The sequence below is a fragment of the Elgaria multicarinata genome, chromosome 5, assembly GCF_023053635.1.
Source record: "Elgaria multicarinata webbii isolate HBS135686 ecotype San Diego chromosome 5, rElgMul1.1.pri, whole genome shotgun sequence".
NCBI classification, from domain to species: Eukaryota; Metazoa; Chordata; class Lepidosauria; order Squamata; family Anguidae; genus Elgaria; species Elgaria multicarinata.
Window position 1 is genome coordinate 54,116,673 of NC_086175.1, and position 26,043 is coordinate 54,142,715.

General features: G+C 39.7%; 1 protein-coding gene across 1 annotated transcript in view; it reads right to left on the bottom strand.

Annotated features, from left to right (window-relative positions):
• The window catches only part of MID1 (midline 1), a 168,155-nt gene extending 147,728 nt beyond the window's left edge, over positions 1-20,427 (bottom strand). The window contains exon 1 of the mRNA XM_063126371.1: positions 20,313-20,427. The gene's annotated coding sequence lies outside the window, so the exon portion shown is untranslated. The remainder of the gene's footprint in view (positions 1-20,312) is intronic.
• Positions 20,428-26,043: the final 5,616 nt, after the last annotated feature.

Genomic DNA, 26,043 nt, shown 5'->3' on the forward strand with positions numbered 1-26,043 from the left:
TTTTAATATCTACAAGATTCTGCAGGCTTTCTTTTTTGTGACAGTCTTTCACCCAAATATGTTAGACCTTGGAATTAAGAGCCAATGTCTTTTCTGTGTAAAAGGCTGAAATCTTTGAACACTGATCCCTAAGCTTCACAAAATGACTGGGACATTCATATTTGCTTCTTTTAAAATCTATTTTAAAGTGTTTTATTCTGTTTTTATTTTATTTTATCTTACACACCGCTCCAAAATTTTGAATGGGGAGTGTTATATTAATATTGTAAATAAATAATAAATAAATATTAGCATATAGCATCAGTCTAGACAAATGGATGCAGAGAGTGATCAAAATATTCTTATACCTTTAAGACAGACATTCCCATTTCATTTATTCCCATTGTCCATTTTAATATTACAATTGTGCTGTGCCGGACTGTGTCTATATTCTTAGTTAAAATGTGTTTGGCTGTGTATATTCAAATTTAACTACTCAAAATGAAAAAAAAATGATTTGACATAATATGAATACTTCAAAACATATGCAATTATTTGGGAAATTTCTGTTGAATAACGAGAATTAGATATTTGATAAGTCAGGTATTTATAATTGTTTTTATGATAAGAAAAGAATGAAAATGAAAAAGGAATTGCCAGATAATGTATACATTGTAAGAAAATAGTCTACATCATATTCTATTAAAATATGCCATCCTGTTTCCTGAAGGTCACATGAGATTTGGAAGGCTGATTACTACCTTCCTCTGCATCTAGAGTATCTGCTCCGCGATCCAGATGTGAATACAATCCTCTCAAGTCACTATGCATCAATACATCTGGATCAAACCCAGGAGATATTCATATTGATATATTTGTCCTTGGGTAATTCATTTTTAGCAATAAAAATATAGCATAGTTTTTTTTTACTTAATCTTCTTCTGGAGTTACTTTAAAAATGGTTAGCTCCTTTCTTCTCAAAAAGCAATTTTCATCTTCCTTATTACAAGTTAGAACTTGCAACCACACCTGCTGTAATAAATCAGCATAACTCCATCCACTCTATATAGCACTCTGATTTTTGTAAACATGGTGTCTTAAAAGACCTGCAGTACACTTGTAATGACTAATACATATTAGCTTGAAAGCAACAACCAGAGATCAGTCATATCTTCATATATTACTTAGCACTGAAGAAGTTAAGAGATAGCTATGTGATAGATTAACATTCTGATGGAGAGCTATGTGCGTGATCTGTGTGTGATCTCTCTGCAATAGTGTTAGCACCTGAGACTCACTTCAACATGTGCAATGTGGAAGCACAAGGGGAACTGCACCTGGCATATAAATCAAATGCAGAACCCCTTACTCACACAGGAGTTTTGTGTACATTTCAGGACCAAACAAGTAATATAATAAGATGCTACCTGCATTTTGTTGTTGTTATTTTTTACTTGTGGATGTTATCCCCTAGATTAAGCAAAATAATTTAGGAGACAGTGATTTATAGATCTATCTCACAAGAGCTTCCACCTACAGTCATAAAACAATGCGAAGAGGGTAACATGTGAGCATAGCTATCTACAGGCTCAGACGTTACCCTCCTCAAATTAATAGAGGTATCTCATATGAGCAAAGAGAGATCTGAGTTAAAGTGTGAATCGCTCTGAAGATGTGATTATATGATTTATTGAATCCTGCTACAGCAGATAAGCAACTGGGGTTACTTTTAGCATTCCAGCGTAAGACCTACTTCCCACTGCCTTACAGAGCACTCCTATAAATCTCAACTGAGAAGTAAGTCTCACTGAGTTCAATGAGGCTTATTCCTAGGTAAGTGGGTATAGGATTGCAGCCTTAGTTGATATTCTGAGCCAATTTCTCGTTCTGATATGCATGTGCTTCTTTTCATTGAAGCCACTGGGACTTCCCCAAATATATTCAGAGAAAGAATGAAACATCCTTGATGTTTTAGAACTGCTTAAGAACTGAAAGGGGAAAGAAATGTTCACTGTTCAGCAATCCCACCAGAATTCCTGCAACATACTTCAGAAATCCCACATTGCTTTATATTGTAAAATACCACTGTGTAGCCCTGAGGGCACAAGAAAGGTCATTTGTCATAAAGGGGGGAAATGTCCTATATCTTTATGCATGTCATTTTCTAAGTGTTGAAAACACACACAAGTACAGTTGGGTGAGCAGCTTTTGCTCACCCCAGATGTAAATTGGACCCCTCAAGTGTTCCATTTGAACACTCAAAACCTCTCCAGTGAACATTCAAAATAATGCTCAAAGGGGCCCAATTTGCTTCACTGCCCTCTACCCTGGAGGGCGAAGATGGTATAACAATGGCAAAGATGGGTCATTTACAAATGATCAACCTTCTTGATTTCCAGTAGGATGCCAACAAAGGCAGTGTCTTTACTTTCAAACTACTGAAGGATAAATAAGGGTGTCCCTCTGAAGGAGCAGGTCCATAGTTTGGGGGTGCTCCTGGATCCATTTTTGTCACTGGAGGCCCAGGTGACCTCAGGGACCAGAGCGCCCATTATCAGCTTCGGTTGGTACTCCAACTACGCCCATTCCTGGATATGGGTAGCCTCGCCATGGTCGTTCATGCACTGATAATGCAACGAATTCTTCCCACAACTAGACTACTGTAACTCGCTCTGTGTGGGGGCTACTACCCATGTGTGTGGTTCGAAATAAATAAGTAAAAAAATAAAAAAAGAGCTGGTCTAGAGATGGATCCACTATATGAGTAAATTGAAGCATGATACTACCAGGTGCATGTAGATTGCAGAAGTTATATGTTCCTAGTTCTGGATGTGAGTAGACATATCGACAATTATTACCATGCACTAAACTAAGTGAGATTCATTTGAAGAGGAAGAAAATATATGCAACCAATTCAAAGCTACTCTGATAGCAATCAAATTTTTGCATTGCTGCTGTTTTTATCTGGTTGAGCTTTTATATTGTATTTTATATTATGGTTTTATACTGTTGTTTTATACTTTGAATGTTTTTAATTTTTGTGAACTGCCCAGAGAGCTCTGGCTATTGGGCGGTATAGAAATGCAATGGATAAATAAATAGATAAAATAAATAAATGGCCAGATAGGCCCAGAAACAAGCAAGCACAATTTGCAAACTACAGAGGGAAGACATAAGCCACAGCTCACATAGTGCCACTTCCCATATGGCATTTTTATACACAGAAATAATCTCTGCATAGTACCAGGAAACCTGATGTGCATTGTGACTTCTCATCCATGGTAAAGTAAAAACTTGTGCCACACTTCACAATGGATGGTCTGCAGTTCTCGGGAGGGAGGGACTCTGGCTCAGTGGTAGATTTATCGGGAGGGAGGGACCCTAGGTCAGTGGTAGAGCACATACTTTCCATACAGGAAGTCCCAGGTTCAATCCCCGACATCTCTAGGTAGGGCTAGGAAAGAATCTTCCCTGAAACCCTGGTGAGCCACTAGCAGTAAGCATAAACAATACTAGGTTAGAGAGACTAATGATCTGACTCAGTATAAGGCAGCTTCTTGTGTTCCTGTCATGCAGTAATGTGGTCTTTTCCATATCTTGAAATTACTGGTTCCCGAGTTAGGATAAGCAGCAGGCTAGATCTGTTTAGACAAACTCCATGATATTTCTGATGACTCTGTGGTTCTACAAATCCAGTCATTTTCAGGTATTAAAGTAAAATTATTGATAAAGTACTTGTGAATAATAAGTGGATGTTCTATTTGGCAGGCCTCCCAGGCTTTCTCTATTATCATTTGTGGATTGTTTTCCAAGGTATTTTTGTTGCTATTAGCAAAAAACTCACTAATGTTCCTTGATTGATTTAAAGCTGTCCCCTTTGCCTTCAGCTACAAGGAAAGGAAGATAAATGTTTAATTGCCATTAAATTTGGACAAAGAAGAAAAGAGCTGGAAGTTTTAATCTGCATTTAGCTAATATAGAGACATCTTTGGGAATCCGATGCAGGATAGGTGGCTGGACTGCCTCTGTGTGTGTGTGTGTGTGTGTGTGTGTGTGTGTGTGTGTATGTGTTTTAAGAATCTTCTTGCTTCCAATCGATTCTATCCCTGGACTTTTCCAAACTGAGGAAGCACAGGGGGATTAACAATATTTTGCACAGCATTCTTAAATCAAGGTGCCTTACACTGGACAAAAATATATGACAAATAACCAAATATGTAGTGAAGCTACTCCTCTACAACATTAAGCACTTTGATGTTCTGGATGGCAGTTTAATATCAGATTATTTGGACTATTTCAATTTAGCCAGAAAAAAAAGTTAATGCACACAGCTGGATTTTTCTAACTTATTTCAAAGCACTTTTTTTAAAAAAATTGAACCACACAGATGTCCATATTTTAGCAGCTACAAATAGGCTTGATGGTGGATAAGTTTATAAAAGAAAAAAAAAGTCCAAACAAACTTTGTAATTCTAAAGATATGAATGTCAAATATTCACACCTGTGTAAATAATTAATTGTTTTTCATGTTAACTAATTTAGTGATTTTTCATTCTCTGACCTCTCTGAGTCTGCTACAGAAACAGAAATATTGTGGATTCTATATATCCAGCCTGTAAGTAATTTATAGCCTTGCCGGGTGTCAGGTGAAAAAATTCAGGATCTCATTTATCACCACAGGCAATTTCTAGCTGTAGGTAGTAAAGCAGGTATTCTGCAGGAATGAAGAAAACCACTACTGTGGTAAAGTCAATAGAAGCATAATCCAGAAGTCAGAGAGACATATCAAGAAGTTAAGTAATTTTTTCCTTGGTAGTAAATGAAGTTGATTAATAGGGCAATCCCATGCATGTTTAATCAAATGTACATCCCAATGGGGCTTACTTTCAGGTAAGTAGGTGTAGGATTGTAATGTAAATCACCATATAAATTAGTACTGAAAAAAGACATATCATACATTTGCTTTGTCTCTTCTTGCAAAACTCAACGAATTCTTCCAAAACTAGCAAATCCTTGATTTATTCCCGTTTCAGCTTTTTGCCATATGCTTTTTGCCTTACCAACCTGCCTGGTCATTAAAGGTCATGCTCCTGGTGGTTCCACATAGACCTATGGCCTGATTGGGCTCCCCCAGGAGAAGAACCTTTAGTATGGTAGTTCCTTCTCTTTGGAACTCCTTGCCCCTGGGGGTCATGCAGGCACCAATACTGTGGTGCTTCTGGTGCCTCCTGAAAACAACTCTTTTCCAGGAAGCATTCCTCAAGTGACTAGGGGTGGCCCAAATTGGCTTGAGTGTTCACCCTGCAGCCCCCCCCCCAACCAGGCCATGTGAGTCTCCGGTGAGTGCCCATGAGCACTTGGCTGCTGCCCACCCCGGTCTCCAGCCCTTTCCTTCTGCTGTATTCCATGCTGCCATTAGCGTGTAAGGGGGAAATGAACAATTTCTGAAGCCTCCAGAAATAGCACATTCCCTCCCCACTTGCACACCAATGGAGGCCTTAAAGGCCCTATTAATGCAATGGTAATAGTTTATCCTTGCATTAATAAGGACTTTAAGGCCCTCATAGGTGCAGCGGGGAGAGACATGATTTCTGAAGGCTCTGGAAATTGCACATTTCCCTCCACTGTGTTAATGGCAGCCACCATTAATGCAACAGAGGGAAATGCACAATTTCCGGAGCCTCTGGAAATTGCACAGAAGGGGAAAGGCCGGAAGCTAGTGTGGACCTGTGCCAGGGGGTTTGCAAGTGCTCAGACATGAGTCTGCACTTGCACTGAGCATGCCTAACTAGGTCCATGAGGGCCGGATGTTGGGTGTGTGTGTGTCTGCTACCCTTGCAGACTTAGTTGGATGCTCACACCATCCCGACAAGTGACCAGCCACCATTTTTATTAGTACTTTGTTTTAAATTGATCAAGTTGAATTGCTGTTTTAATATATATTTTTCTTTCTTTTTTACTGTTTTATTCCTATGTTCACCACTCTGGAATCTAATGGAGCAGTATATAAATATTGTAAATAGATAAGTAAATAAATAAATAAAAAGTGTGTTATATTGGGCTAACTATCCTGAATTCTATCCTGAATTCTATTCAGAATTCTATCCTGAATTAGAGATTATGGAAGGGATGTTCAAACTTCCTTTTATCCTCATACGGTTGAATGATCATTAAAAAAAATAAGAAGAGATCTGCTGGATCCAACCAGGCTAGTATTCTGTTGCCCATATTGGCCAACCAGATGCCTCTGGGAAATGCACAAGTAGGACTAAAGGGTAATAGCCCAACTCCATGGTTGTTTCCCAGCAATTGGGATCCTGGAGATAAGCATATAGCCACCACAACTATTATTGGGTGACCATACGTCCGGTTTGGCTGGACATGTCCGGAAATGGGGGGGGGGCAAACCGGGTCTGGGGGGAAACCCTACTTTACCCCAAATTGTCTGGGAAACGCACTGTAAGGCCCTCGCAGGTTTCCGTCCAGGCCTCTGTTTGGCCGATGCAGTGACGTCAACCAAGCAGAGGCTCAGACGGAAGCCTGCGAGTGCCTTAAAGCGTGTGTTTCCGCATTTTGGAAATGCGCACTTTAAGGCGTTCCCAGCCTTCCAGCCAGGCCTCTGCTTGGTCGACATACTGACTTCGACCAAACAGAGGCCTGGACAGAAGCCTGTAAATGCCTTAAATTGCCCGTTTCCGTGTTTTGGAAAAGGGCACTTTAAAAGTCTCCCAGCAAAGAAACCATTGCTACTCCTGATGTTTTCCCCACTCACTGATGCTTTTCTAACTAAAAGTAGCTGTTAAGGCTTCCTGATATGCATGTGCTTATGAAGTGTAGTGTGGCCATGAAGTGTAGGAAAAGCTCAGTTTTGTTTTGTAGACACAATACAAAATCACCAGCATTGTGAACATGTGTAGGTGTTCCACATGGATCTTTCCTGCTATGCAGCTGTTAATTTTTGCATGGTAATTTCATCTGTATAAATGCTTTTCCATATGTGACTTTTGTTGAAAGATAAGCATGATTATCATGTATTGCTGCCAAAATTCCCTGCAAAGGTGTTTTTTTGTTGCTATTATGAAAAGAAAACTTGAGGTTACAAGATAACAATGGTCAGTTTCTTATTTGTCACTTGATTATGACATTTTAGGGCTTGAACTTGCAGCAACCATCTCTAACTTTCCTACATAACAGTACCCTCAAGTACATTACTGTGCACTGTGATTAACTTTTGAGAGACTAAAGTGTATAGTTTACAAGCAACATAGACATTCTTTGTGCTAGAAAAGGGATTGAATATAAAATAGAAAAAGTATCATAATTAAATCTATTGTGTATCAACATTTAGAATACTATGCCTGGTTTTTGTTATCCAGTCTCAAGAAGAATGTTATAGAATTGGAGAAGGTACAGAAAAAAAGGAGTGAAGTTGATTAAAGGATTGGGAGCATCTTGAAGATAAATAGAAGAGTACAATATTGGATTGTTTAAAATGTTTGGGGCTCTCATAACTCCCGGCCCTCAAACTTTTCAGGGTTCAGTAGAAGACTCTGATGAAGATGAAGATCAGATGGACTTGCCATCATCCTCTGAGTCAGAGGAGGAAGTCCCAGAAGAACCTCCGTCTTTCTAGCCCCGCAGAAGTCTGAGACTACAGAATCAGGCATTTATCAGTCCAGTAAACTCCTCCAGATGGATTGGAGCTCACCACACTACAGATCATGCTTGCCTACACAAGGCTTTAGTTTAGGAATGGGTAAATTCACTGGGTTGTATACTCTCACCTTACCTATTCAACTTGTATGCAGAACACATCATGCGACGTGCTGGGCTTGACGAATCCAAGGCTGGAGTTAAAATCGCAGGAAGAAACATTAACAATCTCAGATATGCAGATGACACCACTTTGATGGCTGAAAGCAAGGAGGAGCTGAGGAGCCTTATGACGAAGGTGAAAGAAGAAAGTGCAAAAGCTGGGTTGCAGTTAAATCTAAAAAAAACAACCAAGATTATGGCAACCAGCTTGATTGATAACTGGCAAATAGAGGGAGAAAACGTGGAGGCAGCAAAGATTACTGCAGACGCTGACTGCAGCCAGGAAATCAGAAGACGTTTACTTCTTGGGAAGAGAGCAATGACAAATCTTGATAAAATAGTTAAGAGCAGAGACACCACACTGACAACAAAGGTCCGCATAGTTAAAGCAATGGTATTCCCCGTAGTAACCTATGGCTGTGAGAGCTGGACCATAAGGAAAGCTGAGCGAAGGAAGATAGATGCTTTTAAACTGTGGTGTTGGAGGAAAATTCTGAGAGTGCCTTGGACTGCAAGAAGATCAAACCAGTCCATACTCCAGGAAATAAAGCCAGACTGCTCACTTGAGGGAATGGTATTAAAGGCAAAACTGAAGTACTTTGGCCACATAATGAGAAGACAGGATACCCTGGAGAAGAGGCTGATGCTAGGGAAAGTGGAAGGCAAAAGAAAGAGGGGCCGACTAAGGGCAAGATGGATGGATGATATTCTGGAGGTGACAGACTTGACCTTGGGGGAGCTAGGGGTGGCAACGGCTGACAGAAAGCTCTAACGTGGGCTGGTCCGTGAAGTCACGAAGAGTCGGAAGCAACTGAACGAATAAACAACAACAAATTCACTGTAGAATGGTTTAGTGGTGGAAAAAGGAGGAAATCAATGGAAACAGACTTGACAGATCCACCTATTCCTACTCCAACTGGCTTTCATTTGCTGCTGAGACAACATCCTCCTGTCGTTCTAGTTTGCATCTGTGTGTGTGTAGGGGGGGATTCAGTAGACAAAACCCACTCTGAGCTTTCCATGGCCTTATCTCATCTGCCCTCTACACAAGTGAATTTTTGCTTTTACTTTGTTTGCTGTGTCTGTTGTACTTTGATTAGATTCTACATAACCTTACCTGCCTTGACTTGCCTGTTCTGCCTAGATTGGACTCTCCTTGCTCAAATCTGGCTCTGTCAGAATCCATTGGCTTCAGATAACTGCAGAGTGGGATGGGACATAATTATAAATATTTATAAAATCTTCAGTAGTGTTGAGAGGTTGGATAGAAATTCACCTAAATAAACTGTTCACTAGTTGGTTCGGCACAAATAAAATTAAGTATTCCTTCATACCTCCTGAATGTATAGCTTTCATTACCAAGAGTGTAGTGAGGATGCCTTAATAGAGGATTACACAGGTTCATGAAGTTTAAGGACTGTCAGTGATTCTTAGCCCTGATAATACCTAAAAAAGAACATCTGCATCAGAGGCGATCTATCTATAGTTACAAAACACTGATGCAGAGTGACAAACCACTCCAGAAGTCCACAGACTCCTAATTACCCACATGTTTAGTTTTAATCGGTTTTTTAATGCTTTATGTGTGTATGTTCTGTGTTTTAGAGTTTTACATTTTGTATACTTGTTTTTACCTCAATTTTAGAATTTCTGTAAACCGCCCAGAGAGCCCTGGCTATGGGAGCGGTATATAAGTATAATAAATAAATAATAAAATAAATATAGTAACTCTGAAAAACCTGGTTTGCTATGGAATCTGCTGGTTGGATTTGTAGAAATCCAAGCTTATTTGAAGCCATTGGAGATTTCTTCAACATCCCTACTGGAGATGAACCACAAAGCACAGCTATGTCCTTACTTCTTAGCTTCCTGGAGTCTTGTGGCTGACAATGGTTGGACTAGATAGACAGTTGTTAATATATAAAAAAGCAATCCTTTTTTATATATTATATCAGTCTAGTCTAGGCAGGTGGCTACTCATATGGATTACAACATCAGGTTTACACTGCAGCTAAAGACAGAAAGGTAGCATTTATCTGATGTATATAGAGATTAAAGGAAAATATTTTAAGTCCTTCAAAACCACTAAGTATGTGTGGCTTACCAAGACAGGTCATAGGAGCCTATACAGGTGGAATAAAGAATAAAATATATGGGTTATTTTCTAAAATATTTTTCATTCTTGGCATGCTCCTGCTCCTCGCACGTTTTACAGCTCCCGTGCCAGGATATGGTATGCCTTTGGAGATCCTCCTGCCTCATCTACTCAGAGTTCTATGGCTTTGAGTGGGGATGACGTGCGGCGGTTTCCCCACACTCTCAAAGTGTCGTATAAGTGCTGGGTTTACCTGACTCCTGGCTTGTGAGAGTGGCTTGCCCATAATGCCAGGCAAGTTGCCTGAGGTAAGGACGTATAGATTCTCGCACTTTTCACATGCAGATCCAGGAAGGGTTGAATATCCCTTACTTAGATAAAGAGGCCCTAGTTTATCCTAAACTCTGGTGTCCGTGTCTTTATCCCATACTTCCTTTGCCATTCGCAATGTTTGGAATATTAAGAAATAAAATATATGGGTTATTTTCTGAAATATTTTTCATTCTTGCTTAACCACTGCCTTATACTTAATTATAACTTCCAAGTTCTAAGAATCCTGTAGCTTCTTGGACTGGACATTAAGACCAAGCATATATTGATAGGCCAGTTGTTTCAATGAAATATACACATGCAAATGGCCTATTTTTAGGTATTTACATTAACTAGCATTGATATATCTAACAAACAGTCCAACAACCAAAACTACTACACAGAGAAATATTACAAAAAGTTCTAATCCTCCACCACTGATTCTGCCCTGTAGGGCACTGCTACAAAGAAAGCCTCAAACTGTTTATCTTCTTATATAGTGGCAGGCATGTGAAGAGTGAATATTTGAAAATGAATATTTGTCCTATGTGTGACAAATTTCTATATTCTGATTCACCTCAACAATGCCACCTACAGCAAGGTTTGGCAACACCATGCCTATGGGCACACTAGCATTTGCAATGACCTCCAAAAGTGCCAGACAGGACCTCAGACCCCTGCTCACCTGTTACATATCCCCCACTTGCACCTTTCCAGGTCCTTACCCACTATTCACCTTGCCTCTGCAGCCGCAAAGTCCTAAGCAGAAAGCAGGAAGTTTGCAAATCAGGAAAAGAAGTCTCCTGATCTACCAACTTCCTGCTTCCTGGTTAGGGCTTATTGGCTGCTGAGGTGATCACAGAGGTAGGCAGCAGAAGTGGTGGAAATCCCAAGTGCATGTGGAGGAGGAAGGTAAGAAAAGTTGGAATCGAGGTGGTGGGAGCAAGTAAATGTGTCCACAACCCTGAAAAAAATGTAAAATGTGCCCTCCACGAAAAAGTCACATGTACCTTCAGGCTCAATCAAGTAGCCTACCAGCTGGCCTAGAGTGTCTGGCATTATACTGAGATGCCTGAATAGGCTTATCTGACCATATTGTTCTCCAATATGCATAAAAAAATATTAAGCACTTTTTTTAGAATAGTCTAACTGGTTCAAACCATCTGTGTCTTTTGAGATATATGTTTAGAGTTGTTAGGAAGGTGAGTCCAACCACTAAGAATTTTCTGATTTGCTGTTTAGACCACTGTGATCAGACATGGAGCGCATTATAGTACTGGACAAAACAACAGTCAGTCTCCACTAGGGGGCAGCTTGTACTATAACCTTCTCTGATGTTTTGGACTACAACTCCCAGAATTCCTGACCATTGGCCATGCTAGTTTGGGTTGATGGGAGTTGAAATCCAAAACATCTGAAAGGTACCAGGATGGCTTCGGTTTTACTAAACCCAGGTTCCCCTAAAAGGAAGAGATTGCTCTCACTTGGAAAGCCTTCCATATATCATTAACTGGATATCTTCCTTGCTGCAATGAACTCTGTATATGCTCTGGAACCCAACACTCTGCTCAAGTAGGTAACATGCAAGTAGCTAAATTAGATTGACTTTTTAATTTTATTTGTGTGTGTGTGTGTGTGTGTGTGGACACACGCATACAATTGTTGCCTTCCCTTGTCCCCCCCCTTTTTTTCATTTCCCCCCACCAACCAAATAAATTTATTTATTTAAACTAAATAAATATTTGGACATATGGCTGCATTGTTTAAAAAGCTAAATGTCTTTAGCTTTTTAACTACCATATGTGTTTTCAGGATTTTCTCAAAGGTTTTGTTGAATCCCAAATTTCTGTGGTTTGGGCAAGAAAATCCAAAGCACTTTTTTCTTATTCCCCACCCCCGCCCCTAGGAATGGGCTGTAGGGAGTGATTCTTGGTAATAGGATTCAAACTCCCCAAGCAGCTGGACAGACTAGGGTGTGTCAGTAAGTTCATCCTGACTCCAGGAAGCCTATCAGAAATTCTTTTTTGGGTAACCCTTGTAAAGAAGGGGCCCACCAGTAGATAAAATTACCTGTCACTGAACAAAATCCTACAGAAAGTAAGGAAAGTATAATTGTGGAACTTTTAACAGGAGTTGTAAGAGTGAGGTATAACAAGCACCACCCCAATTTGCATTTCAGCTTTTCATTTAGTTTAGTGGTCCTGTCACTTGCTTTTAAAAAAAACTGTGCCAGGCCCTGCCCTCAGTTTTGTCATAAGGCTGTTGCCTCTTCCACTCAAGATGATCCCTAATCAGTTCAGTTACTTTATTAGTACTTTAATACTAATGGCATAGGACCCTCTACTGAATACGCTGCTGTTTCATTGTTTTAGGTGTTTCTAGCTTTTCTCACGAACCAAGTTTCTTAGTTTTAACAGCAGTTAGGTGGGGGTGGAAACAGCCTGGGAGAAACATGCATTTGTCCTAAAAAAGCAAACATTCTCAGGGCTACAAAGATAGCCACCAATGCTCCATGCTGGGATTGGGGCTAATTAAGATGTTGATGGAGTCTGTGCTAATCATGGCTCCACCACAGTCTGCTGGATTAGCATGTAAATTGGTAAACCATGTTCTGAAATTGCCTCACCATCTGAGGCCTAATTACTGGCGAGACATAACAAACAATGGCTGCATTTATAGAATAAGAAGTGTCCATGTGGAAATAGATGTTTTTTGCTTTTTAAAAATTGTGAGACAGGCTTTGGAGTGAGTAAACAAAATTGTACAGCAACACTAAATGTACTACATTAAAATGGATGGTACACATTGGCCCCTAGGTCCATTGGTGCCATGTTTTTAAAAGAATAGGATAAGCAAACCGAGATATCTCTAATTATAGTTATTATTAAATACTTCAGCAAAAAAATACAGCAGAAGGTGGATTTCCACAAACATTTTTCCTGTAATACAAAGATTTTCCCCTTCTTCCATAATATCTTAATAGTTTCAAGGAAAATATCTACAATTCACAAGACTATCCTTATGAAACAAACATCACTAGAATTGCCAGACCAACAATTCAAAAGTAAGAGACACTATTAGTAAATCCAGTATTTCATTGAATGATCAGTCACATTACACATAAGTGTACTTTGTTTGATGGGGCTGTAATGCCCTGAAATAAAGAACAAGCAATCCAGACAAGTGAATTTTTTTGCAAACTGTACAGGTCTAAAGCAGGTCCCCTACTGTGAATTTCTAATGGAAATCTATTTTGCTAACACACAATGCACAATTTATCAGAGGCTTTCCCCCAGTTTATCAGAAGCAAGTGATACACTCTCACATCTATCAGGGATAATTTTAACATTCAGATATATTCAAAAGGTATCCACTGCTGACCTTAAGTCTGCTAAGACACATGTGAATTAATACTACATTCCCAATTTTCTTTTCCTGAAAAAGGGTTTGACTAACTAGAGCTTTCTGAAAGAACCAACCTATACACTGGGCGTGTAGGTCATGAAACCTACTTAGTAGGAGCTATTTGATGTGCTTTGAGTCTCTTCATCTCCAATTCAGGAGCAGATAAATTGCCTTCTAAATGGGATATGAAATCAGAGAACGGAACAGGCATTAACTCTGATCTCACTTAATCCATTGTAAATCACAAATTGCTCCATTTACTGAGGTCATGGCAATATCGAGCAGATCTCTGAGAATGCCTGGACACCAATGGCAGAAATTAAGGTTTGTTATTGGCTGTCTCAGCTCCTAGGTTTTTGTAGGCATTACAGCATGTTTCGTGTGCTTAGTTGCCAATAGCCATTGAGTTTCTTTCATTAAAAAAGGTCTTTAACAAGCAGCATGAGAAAAATATTAAAATTCAGCTGTAACTGCTATGAAAATAGTAATAGAAGTTGAAATATACTTTTAATATACAACTCCCTGTGCTTCAAAGCGTCAGAAGAATTGTGAGAGGCATAAGATGTCCTATGCAAGGAACTGTTCTCTTTTCCTCTGCTTTAATTAGGCTGAAAAAAGGGATGTCTTCCCATCTCCCACAGGGGCATTGACTTGCATACCTGGAGAAAAGTAGCAGATAATAATCACAGCTAGTTCCTGCTACTTCACTCTCTGCAGAATTGGGAGCATATATTTGCCTGTCTAGTTCTGTCTAGTTCAGGGAACAGCAGCCCACAAGAGTGAAAGGTGGCTTCTGAAATAATAGACCATTCCACCAGGTAATATTCTGCATCCTGAATTTCACTATCAACCAAAGATATTTCACACATTAATCACAATGGGACCAACTCCCCTGCCCTCTAAAGAATAAGCAATCTTCTAATCACAATCCACTCCTAATTCCAGGCCTCACCACTTTCTAGAGAGTGTTGTTGTGCATCAATAACAATTGCTTAGGAACCAATATTATTTATATTTGCTTAATTTATATTCAGTTAAATGGTCTGTAAACTTGTTGCATGTGAACAGAGAATTAAACTTTATATTGTCGCCTAAGTCCACAATCTAGTATGAATTAGCTTCTGGATGCCTCTATACTGCCCAATAGCCACAGCTCTTGGGTGGTTCACAACAATTCACAAACAGAAGGATTATGAGCAGCAGCCATAAGGACTACTAAAATAGCAGAGTAAAAGGTGAAAGGACACCTCAGCTATTTAAACCATCTTGTATATGTCAATGATCAAAGAGGCGAGGAGGCAAAGACAGGGATAGCTTAGCTTCCTCTTTCTTAGCCAATTAGACATGAAAGGAAATACATCTTCCCATCTCTGCAAGTAAAGAGCATCTAACTAAAAGTCTACCTAGTCTAAATTAAAAGTTATGGTGATTAGTCCCTTTAAAAATGTGGTGTATGATACTTTCTTCTAATGTGGTTTAGGGATTGTCCTTCAGCTTCCTCCCAAAAAGACATCAGACAGGTATGAGGTACAATAAGAGGGTTTCTTCTTATGGGTATAAAGCTAAACCTAGAAGGCTTTGACTACTATTACATAGATTAGATAGCCACATTAGCATAATTCCAGCAGATTTTAAATCCCTGATGTGTATAGTTTAGTGTTAACAGATTATCAGTTTGGAATTCTATCAGCTTTTCTACTCTGTTTCCCCATTCCCCAACCTGTCTTGCAAAACAAACAAAAACAGCCTTCTCCATTCCCAACTAGCACTGCATAAGGAGCAGAGAGAGAAAAACAAAACTCTTTTGGTTGGACAAAGCAGGAAAAAATGCCTTCACTCAAGATATGTAGCGCATCCTCTCTGGGCCCAAACATACATGGGCAGGATCTACACTACTGCTTATAATGGTTTATGAGGGTTATGAGAACTGTTCAGGCCCAAGACACATTACAGATACCGTTTTCATACCGTTTTAAAAGTGTTATATCCTGCTTGGTGTAGATTGGCCCATGGTATTAAAATGTGAGTAAGCATTTATGACGCACATTTTTAATTCTTTATACAGCTGCTGTGGGAAAGGGAGTAATCAAAATAGGCAGATGGGGAACAAGGCCACAGCTCAGTGTAGAAAACACATTTTGTGTGCAGAAGGTCTCAGGTTCAGTCCCCAGCATCTCCAGGAAGGACTGGGAAAACTCTTGTTCGAAACTCTGGAAAGCAACTGCCAGATAGTGTAAACAATGCTGTCCTAAATGGGCCAATGGTCTGATTCAGTAAAAGGCATTTACTATGTTCTTAAGATTTAACCCTCTCATCCCATGCTACAGTCACAAGGAAAATTTTCCCCTTCCCAAGACTGCTGTTAGCTATGTGAAGGAAACTCCTATTGACACCAAGAGGAGCTTTCTTCTGGGACTAATAACAGCTTTGGATGGGGGCTTTCACCAGCACCTTGGCATATGCATCATGTTCCCATTCCTGATCAGACAACTTCCATGGTTGCTGTTTAAATTGTGGATGGGAGGGCCAACTTGTATGCATTACTGAGACCTCTGTGGGGGAAACTGGCAGAGTTTCTCCCAGCTGTGCCCTCCAGGGTATTCAGTGCAACATCAACATAGAGTTGCTGTAGTCTGCGTGAATGCTATATCCCTCAATAAGTTTCCTGTCCATTTGAGTGCCAATCTTGAGTGTTTGTATCTTATGTTGGGTGTCTGGGTCAGATTAGGGATTCTGCCTGAGCTGATGGAGTTGGTTTCAGACTTGGTGTTGAGGACCCACGTGATGATGGTTCTGGGGGACTTCAACTTTGATGTTAAGGCTGCTAGTGGCACAGAACTTTCTGACTGCCATGACAACCATGCAGCTGTCCCAACATGATGTTGGCACAACACATGATTTTGTTTTCTCAAGTGAACAAGAGAATGGTGATCTTAAAGTGGGGGAAATTAACACCTATGTCATGGTGGGACTTCATATTCATATTTAGACTCTCAGCAGCTTTTTTCCTCTAGGGCGGGAGACCTATTAAAATGACCCTTGGGATTTTCCTGCTGGTATGGTTGGTGGGTTGGTAACATCCTGGTTATTCTGTGGAATGCAGAGATGGCTAGGGCAATTGATACAATTGCACCCTAGTGTCCTCTTCCTCTCAGCAGAGCCCAGGTAGCTTCCTGGGATACACCTGAGCAAGAGGAAAGATGGTTAATCCAAGTGGACAAAGACTTGGGCTGAATCTGACCCAATACAAGTTAGATCTCATTATTGAGTGCAGTCTGTGGTAGAGATGATAACAAAGAGGGAATTCTTTTCCACCAGCATGGCACATCTCAGTGTAGTCCAATATAGCTTTTCTGAGTGGTTCATGGCCTTCTGTAATCTGGTCCAGGCAGAGAGATTATAGAAGCCTTAGCAGCATGCTGTGATGAGTTTGCACAACACTTTGAAGATAAAGTTGCTTGTGTTTGCCACAGCTTGGACACTACAGTTAATGCAGTTCCATCTGTGGAGATATCTAGTGCACTTACTGATCTAGTTTTGTTGGATGTGTTTCAGTTGTTGAGGCCTGAGGATGTGGTCAAGGTGCATGGCCATGTCTGGTCAACCACCTGTGTGCTTGACCCTTGCCCTTTATGGCTTATCACATCTAATACGGAGGGGGTGTCCAGCTGGGTCCAGAAGGCTGACAAATCCTCTTTGAGAGAGGGAGTGGTGCTGTCTGCTTTAAAGAAGGTAGTTATTAGGTCCCTCTCGAAAAAGCCTAACCTGGACTGGGAAGATGTTAGCAGCTATAGGCGAGTTAGTAACATCACCTTCTTGTGCAATGTGCTTGAAGGAAGGGGTGGTTGCTAGCCAACTCCATTGAATGAAATGGGTTATATATTGGGCTTCAGACCTGGCTTTGGAATGGAAATTTTCTTGGTTGCTCTGTGCAATGACATTTGCTGAGAAAGGAACAGAGCAAGTGTGATCTTTGATTCTCATGGACCTCTCAGTGGCTTTCAATACTATTGACCATGGTATCCTTCTAAATAGGCTGCCTGGGCTGAGTGTTGGAGGTACTGCATTGCAGTGGTTTTGATCCTACTTGCATGGCTGAATAAATCATATGGGTCCAGGTCGAGGGGAAGCTGTAAAATTCCATTTTCCTCTCCAGTTTTCCCTGTGCATTGTCTGAATAGGGCTACAGAGAATATGCTGTGTAGTCTTTCGAAGTTCTTATTCTCTGTGTAATCCTAACTCCCTCAAATGTTGATGGTAAATTCCCCATTGACTTCAAAGCATGTGCTTTTCATTTTCATTAATAGTTAAGATACACCAACAGGACAATAGACAGATTGTTGCTAACTGAGATTCAAAGATCTACCATTTTCTTTCACAAATTAGATTTGAGAATTTCATGCGTCAATGAAAATAAATGAATACCATCAGCTAACAACCAACTGGGACACTACAGAGTACTTTAAAATAGGTTTTGCATGCATTTTAGAACAGTAATGTGGAAATAACAGCTGATTTACATAGCTTATTCTCAACAGGTGTCTGTGTCATTTTTCATGTATAAATTCATGAATTCTCACTTTGAAAAGTGTGGAACAAGAACAACAGTATAGAGTTAAACCTAAATTAATTGGGTGCAATCCTATACATGCTTAGACAGAAAAAAAAATCCTACAACTCCAAACATTCTCTAACCAGACTTGCAGGACTTTTTTCTGTTTAAACATGCATAGGATTGCACCATTAATCTCTATAATTATAAATGGTTAATTACAATTTTTGGTTGTTAGTGGGGTGTTTTAGAAGAAAGAAGAAGCTGACATTGACCAGACTGAACTTGTCTGAAGTAGTGAGAAATCTAAGTTAAACCAATACAGTTCATTCAATATTCCTTTTGGGAGACTACTTTGCAGTAAACGAATGTACATGCAATCACTAAAACCACTATATGAAGTAGTAGTACTGTGTGAAAGGGTGGGAGATCCTGGCAACCAGTTGTGTGTGTGTGTGAGAGAGAGAGAGAATGCAAAAAAGTTACATTTTATTATGAGTGTTGAGGTAATGAAATAAAGAACTCTGAAACACTAACATTCATCTAGAAACGCATACTCTGATTCCACGACAACCTCCTCTTCGAATATTAGCTTCCTTTCTGAGCAAAAAAAACGTCCATAGAAATGGCCCACTTCCTAAAGCAGTTGATGTATCACTGTACCTCATGGGATTTTAGCAGTTCATTATCTGAATGAGTTTTAGTTTAGAAAAACTCCACATAAGAATGTGAAGAAGAGTATGAAAACATTCACTTTCACTTGGAGCCGCAACAGAAAAAGAAGATAAGGAGAGGGAGAGAGAAAGAGAGAGGAGAGAAGAGGAGAGAATTTATTTATTTATAGCAATATAAATACAAAGCTATATTTCAGTTATGTGTGCTGAATAAAAATGGTAAGAATTTAATCACTTTGAAGAAATATAAGCAAGTGAAAAAGTGCTGGAGGAATGAACAAGTCAGATCAAACAGAGTTTCTGGTTCTCTGTCAATCACCACTTTAACTGTTGTCAATCACTTCTTAATTCCTTTATTTGTGATTTCTGACTGACCACAAAGAACAGTTTTGTTTGTAATGGTGTCTTTGCTGTTCATGAAAAGCATGGGAAGGATTTTTCAACTTTTCCTAGAAATTGCCCTGAAGCTGAACGGTTGTATCTCTTCTCCCCAACTGATATAAAGTTAAAGATTCCCACAAGTTTATGAAATGATTGTGTGTGTGGGAGGAGGAAGACAAAATGCAAATCGCTACACTAAAATATGTTTTTAAAAGGAAATGGGAATAGAAAATAATTATAGTTGATCCAAATGCACAATCCTAACTGTGCTTCTTCTGAAGTAAGTCCATTTCTTTTCAATGCAATATACTTCCAAAGAAGCATGTTTTGTATTGCAGCCTAAGTGGAGAACTACAAATGCACCTGTGTGTTTTGATGTCTATTTAAATAGTCACTGTCATCTTGCATTGAATGATTCACTCAATTGCTACACTGAACCATCTTACTTCATTCAACATAGTCAAACATTATTGTATTCTTCTGTTGGTTTTAGATTAACCTCACTTTTCTTCTCGCTACCACTTCAGAAGAGAGTTCCGAAGGTATTTTACCTTTTAGATTGAGTTGCTTGCCTTAGCTTTTGTTGCTAAGACAAGCAGTCCCTGTTGTGGAGCATGTGAAAAGAAGAAGAAAAAAGTAGGATTCTAATATATGTTTCTCACGCACACCCCAGGAGATTTGGAATTAGTCCAGGAAAGTGACAAATCTGATAACATCAAGAAAGAATGTTGCAAACTGCATATTTAGGTGAAATGGCCCTTTCTCACCCAAATACTTTGAAAAACTTTACACATATGCAAACAGCTCGGTACTTTATACATCACCTCCATCCCACCCCACTTTACGAAGACAATTAAAAGGGGCAAAAGGGGAGAAAAGCAACTTCCCCCCCCACTACTAAAATTGCCCCCTTTCCTATAAAACAGTGCCTCTTCACATACCAAGCAGCTGTCTGAAGGAAAAGGAAGACAATGCGGTTGTGTCTTCAGTATCATTAACCAACTTCCCTTCCTCCTGAAGAAGTCTCCTCAATAAGGCAATTACAACAGCATCACACAGAACAGTAGAATGAGGGGCGAATAACCTTACCAGCTTCACTTACAGTATGTAGCTGAAAAGAAAACCAGCCGCCCCCAGCTGCTGTATCACATGCAATTCGTCTCAATTGACTGAAAGAGCTCTGAAAGGCCAGTCTTCCAGGCTGTGTTTAGTTTCTTCTCAGCTCTCTCTCTTGCTCTCTCTTCTCACAAAGCCATTCTCCTATTCCCTAATCCTCTCACAGGAAAAAGCAGCACAAACTAAACGACTTCAGCAGAACGATTCTCCTGAGGGTGGAGGGAGGTTGAGAGGGAGGGGGTGGTGGAGGGAGAAATTCTGTTGGCATTCAAGCATCACAGTATGTTAATCCTCAGAGCGGGGGATCCAAACAAAGTCGCCTACACACATTTGGGCATCAAGCTCCAAATTCCAGACCAATAATGCTCCATGACAAGGCATAACCCCCCACCCACTCACCCCCCAAATTCATCAACCTCTCAGCTACTGTTTCAAAGGCACACCCCTAGAAACTTCTCAGAAATCTCAGTTACTCCGTTAATGGGCTTCAACCCCCCCACTCCTTCAAAAATTAGACATTAATTCCTGATTAGTGGCTTCCTAAAGCTGATAATGAGCCTAAGCTATCTGGATGCAATTTTGCCCCCCACCCCCACCTCCTTTTGGTCACAGAGCATGAAAGGTTTTCAAAAGGGATCCAAAGCAAGTCTATACTTTTACCTCAAAAGTGATATATGCGCAAGGGTAAGGGACTGAGGTATTACTGAAAGATTCAGCAGATAAAAACACACACACACAGCTGTATCTTCCTCTTCTTTTTATTGGTAAATTGTTCTTCATGCAGGCCAAATAAACCAACATAGTTTTGTTAATGTCAAGAATTTCCACAAGTTTATTTAAATGTCAGAACATGAGCATTTCCTTTCCATAATGGGAAGGAAAATAAATCAAAGATCTTAAAAAGCAGATGGCACAATTCCACCTCCTAAATGATGGTAGTTTGCCTTCAAGTAATAATTTATGAGCGCCCTTCCCCCCTTCTTGGTCCTGCGGCTCAGCAGCGTGCCATTTGAGCCTTTCAAGCAAAATAAATAGACTTCAAACCACCAGCTTCAAACACACTAACATTTACTAGTGCTATTTCAACCTGACACAAGCTACTTTGTTCTCCTGTGACCCTGTACAGAAACGTGAGGCGACGGTTTGATGGATGAGACGCCCCCCTCTTCATAATACAGGTTGCGACTTCATAACTATGTGCCAACATTATTGTTCGTTCCAGATCACAGCAAAACAAAAATGCTCCAGAAAGTGGTTTTAAGCACAGAAAAGGAAACAAGCAGATGTAAGCGAAAAACAAAAAACTAGACCATCCTGGTGGTAGGAATGCACTCTCTCTCTCAAAAAAGAAAAAGGGAAAAACAGAGTGGGAGGCGATAGCTATAGAGATGTTACTAGGAGATGAGCTGATGTCATCAGCCTCCAAACAAAGCTTAGTTTAGCTCAGAAGAAAAAAGAAGCCTCAGCAAGGCAGATTTTGTTGCCCATGTATGAGCAAATAAGTATATGACCTTTTCTGAATTTGTCCTCATTAACACTAAATTTGAATAGCTTTACCATTCATTTTACAACTGGCAATTTAAAATCTTCACATATTTGTGAATAAGTTCATTACAAGCATGTTTAATAACATTGTGAATATATTCATTACAAGCTTGTTTAATAACACCACAAAGCAAATAACACTGGGTTTTTAATGTATCTCCTGTTCTGCAATGTAATGCTTCAAGCATAAATTTTGTACTGTAGTGGGATTTGAATATTTTATATATGTTTAAGAGACAGCACTCATAGACCACTTACACCAATGTGTACTAGAGTAAGTGCCTGTTGAATTGTTCCCTAACATATTTTACATGCATTTAGGACCTGGTCCTATATATCTACACAACTTTATGCAGATTGGTGGTACTATCATAGGTTAACTTAGTAGGACCAGTATCAACAGGCACCTGTTGAGAACTATGCCATAGTAGGAGTCCCAGTGCCAAGGCCTGGAGCCTTCTGCTGATTCTCCTCCTTGAAAAGAAGAGAAGAACCAGTGGCTACTGCATTCTTTGTGCTCTCCCTTTGAGAGGTGGTACAGATTGGGCTCAGAAGGAAAGGGAAGTGAACGGTCAGCAGCAACACTGGCAAGGAAGAAGAGTGAGTTTACCCAGGCACTCTTGCCCAAGGACCTTGCAAAAGATGGAACTAAAACTATACAGCAGTATCTTATGTAGGCCAAATGGGTAGGAACTTATCACCCAAAAAAGGGGGACAAAAGAGGACATGTATGTGCATAAATTTGCATATTCTAATATATATGTATAGATGCAAATTTAGAAAAAATTACTATGGTTTGAGTATTTATTTATTACATTTATATACTGCCCCATAGCCGAAGCTCTCTGGGCGGTTTGCAAAGATTAAAAACAGTGAACATTAAAAACAAATATATAAAATTTTAAGACATAAAAAGCATAAAACAGACAACATCCATTTAAAAACAACTATTCTGGGGTCAGTTAAAAACAACTCAGAAATACAATACATCTCACCACAGTGAGGAAGGCTGCAACAAGGTGACCTGTTAGCCTGCTCTTCAGATGCAACTGTTGATGGGCAACTCTAAGGCCTCTTCCCTGTCCTCCCTTCCTATTTTTATCTTATTGATTGATTGATTGCATTTCTATACTGGCCAATAGCCAAAGCCTTCTGGTTCTTTATCTTTAAACTGGGCTTGGACTGGCCAGTTCTTCAAATAGAGGACACCTTCAAATAAAGGACTGCCCTCTGACTTCAAAAGAAGACTGCCCTCAATAAAATCGGAAACATGGCCTAACCTCACAAATAGAGAGAAACGGTTTGCTATACTGCATGTCTAAGGTAACCTCATTATGCCATGTTGGCAGGATACAAACAACAGATTAGGCTCACATAGGGAACTAACACTAGTCTAGTAGTGTTTTTTTTCTCACCCACCATTTCAATAGCTGATCGTCATGCTATATTGAAACAGCTTTTGGAAGTCCCCTCTAACTCCTAAGCAGTTGGCCGTGTAGCATTGGTGGGTAGGTGGGTGAAGGACCTGTTCTACATGAAAAACATAAAATCTGCTTGGGCTCATGACTGTTTGGATCCTGACCATCAAACCCATATGATTTCACCAACATAATTAGCTCTGTCTATGATAGCTGGATAGCCCTTAAGATAGTACACAAGTCATTTTTCAGTTCTACTCAATATACATCTTACACATCATCAAAAGTTGATGAAATGTGATGTTCCCCATCCCATAGGAAATGGCATCCAGAAAATTGCCTTTAGCACCTTTTACTTTCTTACCCTTCTTAGCTGCCAGAGTGAAATTCCCAACCACACTCTTGACCAGAACTCAAGTGTCTAGTAGAATGTACTAATGTGTGCAAGTAGGTCAGCTCCTTCACAGGTAAACTATTTGCTACATCCTGCCTCACCTGCAGGCACTCAAGATGGCTCTCTCCAGGCACTGTGATATATCAGCAAAAGTGGCAAAGCACTTACTATAAGGCTCTGGGGGTTTAAAAATGGGGACTCTGCACTACAAAGCAGCTGTCAAGCAGAGTAAACTGTTGGCATGATACCTGCAGCTCCACCACTGTAAATGGTCAAAGAGTGTGCAACAGCTTTCTGTCCATTGGGAGGAAGTGACATGAAGAGCCAATAAGATCCAGGGAAAATGTATTCCATGGAATACACCTTACTGTTAGGAACTTCTATACACTACCATACAATTTGTATGCCCTTATCCCTATGGCTGCTATGTTACCTCAACTCCAGTTCTGTGGTAACTCAACAACACCATTATAATTATTATTATTATTGTTATTATTATTATTATTTATTTAAGCAATCAAACGCAAGATTAGGCTTATTTGAAGTGGCTAACAACCTTTATTAAGTAAAAATAATAACACAACAACAATAATTGTTATTATTTACTAGAACCATATACATTACAAGCTGTACAAAATTTGCAGTTGAACAAAATATGCCCACAGGCTAATAGTTTGTATACTCAGAAAAAGTCCCATTGTAGCCAATGGGGCTTACTCCCAGTAAGGGCAGATTGAACACTTGATGAAGCGACATTATTTTAAAATAAAAGTAGAAAGTTGCTGAGGTATAGGTGGAAAAGACGAATGTGGCATTAGTCATAATCCATCTTGTTAAGAGATATGCTGGGCAAACTAGCCACCTAATAGCTGGTAGCAAATTGCTAGAAAAGGAAATGAATTTGATTGAATTTGACACTTTGCACAGATGAATGAGTCTGCTTCATTCAGCCTGCTGCTATAACTCAGGACTTTTACTCTGTGCTATGCTTACTGTTAGGACTGGGCACCAACATGTAAGGGAAATATCTTTTTTGAATTTATTTTGCTAATGTTTTATTATTCTAGTAAATAGTGAACACATTCTACCTCAGTCTATGTTCATGGATAAACAAAGAATCTATCCCAATGAACAACATTCATTGTTCTTGTATTCCCCAAAGGAATGAAAGTCTCCTTTCTTTTAGAGTCAGCAAAAAGGTCTGTGCTTCAGTAAAGTCTAAAGCTCAGGTTTTGAAAGTATGAAGCATGCTGTAACGTGTGTGCTGGTTCATGGCAGCAAACTGGCAAGAAAAAAGTGACCAACTTGCTTTTTTTTTTGATGGAGGTGACTGTGGGGAATGTTGGCAAATCCAAGGAGACTACAGATTGTTTTTCTCTTTTGTTTGTTCTCAATTAAGCCCCCTCTGATTCTCATCCTGCATGTCTTTAACACCTGATTTGCATAGCAGTGACTCCTTTATGTGTTTCTTGGACTCACAGAAAGGAACAAGGCTAAACTACTTTGGTAATAACCCAACATTTTTAAAAGCAGTTCTAAGTGTTTACCAAATGCTCTTGTCTCTAAGTAGATCAGAGTAGGTAATTTCCGATGGATGTGATTCCAACAGAACTCAACATTAAAGAACACCAAACTCTTTGAGGATTGCCAGTACAACTGATTTGTTCAGCCTAGAGTAGTGGCTTGTTTTGTTATTCTGCTGCTTTAAGTAAATGTTTAATAATTACAAAGCCTAGGCAGAGGAAGCAACTAACATAATGCAAGCAATTGACAGCAATATTCCTGATTATTTAAGTTAAATATTGTGAGTTTCATGGGGGAAGTCCATGAACAACAACAACAAAAAGAATACTAGGCTTTGTAAACGTGGAAGGGGAATACATTACTTTGTCAATTTCAAAATGTTAAGAATTGGTTTCCCCTCTCAAATCTATTCCAATTAAATTGTTTCTATTACTTCACTTGCTCCAGAGATGTGAATCTGACACATATCTGAAACCTACTTCCATGTTTGAGAAGTAAGCTAGAATAATGGATATGGTGGGGCAGGGATTTTGTCTGCCCTGATTGCAAGGTGCAGGGGCAATAGAATTAGAAATTCTCTACATTATGGGTTGGGGGGAGCCTTACCACTTTGGATCTTTTTGTGTTCAAAATGGGCTCCTTCAGACAGTGACAAACAGTGACCATGTGATTTTTAATTGAAAGGAGAATGTCACTGAAAATAGGCTGCAATGAAACTGCCCCACCTAGTGGCAGAATAAAAACTCATCATAAATAGATACTGGATTATCTCAGTGTTATTAAAACCAGGATTACTGGGAGAAAGGGTGGAAAACATCCTGGCTGTTTACAACATC